This window comes from Kogia breviceps, chromosome 8, assembly GCF_026419965.1.
Source record: "Kogia breviceps isolate mKogBre1 chromosome 8, mKogBre1 haplotype 1, whole genome shotgun sequence".
NCBI classification, from domain to species: Eukaryota; Metazoa; Chordata; class Mammalia; order Artiodactyla; family Physeteridae; genus Kogia; species Kogia breviceps.
In genome coordinates, this window is record NC_081317.1 from 97,490,449 (window position 1) to 97,493,175 (window position 2,727).

The following is a 2,727-nucleotide window of genomic DNA, read 5'->3' on the forward strand; positions in this document are numbered from 1 at the left end:
CTCAGGTCTTGAAAGGCAGTTAGAATTTACATATACATGTAGATCTGTTCTTGGCCCTTTGCCTTGCTTATCCATCCACAGGATACATAAAAGACATTCACTCTACCATCTTACCTTAGAACTGCCCACAAAATTTTGGGGGGGAGAGATATATAATTTTATTTTAAGTTTATATTTCCTACAGGATGGTATGATGGGTCTTTTCCTACCCAGAGGCAAAATATGTTTTCTAAAAACTTGGTCACTGCCTATTGCATTAAATTTAAATTTAAATGCTCCCTGGGTATATAGACAGTAAAAGTAAGCAAAAATACTTACAACACATTCATTTTTTTAATATATCAAAAATGTTTCCAAGGCAACATAATTAAAAGGATTATACTACAGTTCCTAATATAACACCAAGCTCTAATAGGAAAGTACAGAGAGGGCAGAAATGTTTCATCCAGTCAGTGGTTTAGGTGCTTTTCTTTTTCTCACCCAGTAAATTCACGGCAGCTTTCTTGGTTTCTTTAGAGATGGCATCTGCCATCTCTTTGGCTTTGTGCTTCAAGTCATTCACTGCCTTGTCTACCTGGGACTTGTGCTTCAGGAAGAAAAGACAGATGATGCACTTGTAGAGCAGGTCCACTCCATTGGCAGGGCTGGGAGCCATGAATCACAACAGGAAGCTGCACTCAACATGTAGTAGAAGGGGAACCATAACAGGAAGAGGTCAGAGAAGAATTTGGCAATGCTGAACACACCAAACACTGCCCAGTAGGTCAGCCACTGGGTATCATCTTCTTTGTTGCGGTTCTCTATGGTTTTAATTGAGACATAGGCTGGGTAACCAAATCCTATCAGGTTGCAGAGGAGAGAGGCTCCATAAGCAAACACTAGGTACAAAGCCACCAGCCCAATGACACTGAGTGCCATGTAGCTCCAGTTCATGCTGGTGTTGGCCTCGAGCTTGGCCAAGAGGTCAGTCACTGCAGTTCTTCTGATGAAGGAATTGGTAGAACCCCTGCCTCATGGCTGCAGACATGGCTGTCACGCTGCCACCCGGGGTTGCTTCTAGTGCCAGGTGGTGGGTGGGGCGGGAGGCAGGCAATTCGATGAGTCCCTCCACAACCTCCCCACAGCCCCCTCCTTGCCCTGCCTACCCACGCTGCCCCCTTTCCCTCCTGCACCCCGTACTCTGCGGCCAGTGCCACACCTAGGGCAGCAGCCCCAGGAGCAGCTGCTCCTGGCCAGGCAGCTGCTCGCCTCCCCAGCCCTACCCCTACCCACACCCCCACCACGCTCCAGCCCACAAAATTTATGGGATGCTCAAAAGCAGTTCTAAGAACAAAGTTCATAGCAATAAATGCCTACCTCAAGAAACAAAGAGTCTCAAATAAATGACCTAACCACACCTCAAGGAACTAGGAAAAGAACAAAGCCCAAAATTAGTAGAAGGATGGAAATAACTAATATTACAGAAGAAATTAATGAAATAGATACTAAAAAGACAATAGAAAAGATAAAAATAAACTAAGAGCTGATTCTCTGAAAAGATTTTTTAAATTGAGAAAATTTTAGCTAGACTCACCATGAAAAAAAGATAAAATCAAATAAATCAGAAATGAAAGAGGAAATATTACAACTAATATCACAGAAACACAAAGAATCATAAGATATTACTGCCAACAAGTCGGGCAATCTAGAAGAAATGGATAAATTCCCAGACATACAACCTTACAAGACTGAATCATGATGAAATAGAAAATCTGAATAGACATTACTAGAATCAGTAATCAAAACCTCTCAACACAGCAAATTCTAGGACCAGACTTCATTGGTAAATTCTACCAAACATTGAAAGAAAAATTAGTACCTATCCTTCTCAAAAGCCTCCAAAAATTTGAAGAGGAGGGAACCCTTCCAAACTCATTTCACAAAGCCAAGATTACCCTAATACCAAAACCAGACAAAGACACTAAAAAGAAAGAAAATTACAGGCCAATACCCTGGATGAACATAAATACAAAAATCCTCAACAAAATATAAGCAAACCAAATTCAACAATACATTAAGATGATCTTACAGCGTGATCAAGTGGAATTTTATTCCAACGATGTGAGGATGGTTCAACACCCACAAATCAGTCAATGTGACATACCATATTAACAAAATCAAGGATAAAAAGTATATAATCATCTCAATAGATGTAGAAAAATCATTTGACAAAATTGAACATCCATTTATGATAAAAGTTCTCAACAAAGCCAAAAAGAATAAAAGAAATATATCTCAACATAATAAAGGCCATATATGACAACCCCAAAGTTAACATCATACTCAATGGTGAAAAGCTGAAAGCTTTTTCTCTAAGATCAGGAACAAGACAGGGATATCCACTCTTGTCACTTTTATTCAACATATTATTGGAAGTTCTAGCCAGAGCAATTAGGCAAGAAGAATAAATAAAAGACATCTAAATTGGAAAGGAAGAAGTAAAACTGTCACTTTTGCAGATGACATGATATTATATATAGAAAGTCCTAAAGGCTCCAGCAAAAAATTATTAGAACTACTAAACAAATTCAGTAAATTTTCAGGATAAAAAATCAATACACAAAAATATGTTGTGTTTCTATACACTAATAGTAAGCTATCAGAAAGAGAAATTAAGAAAACTATCCCATTTGCCATCATATTGAAAAGAATAAATTACCTAGGAATAAATCTAACTAAGGAGGTAAA

The 2,727-nt window shown here is 38.7% G+C and overlaps 1 pseudogene; it reads right to left on the reverse strand.

The window, feature by feature from the left end:
- Window positions 1-457: 457 nt before the first annotated feature.
- Window positions 458-1,033, reverse strand: LOC131761166 (receptor expression-enhancing protein 5 pseudogene; annotated as a pseudogene).
- Between the last annotated feature and the right edge of the window lie 1,694 nt (window positions 1,034-2,727).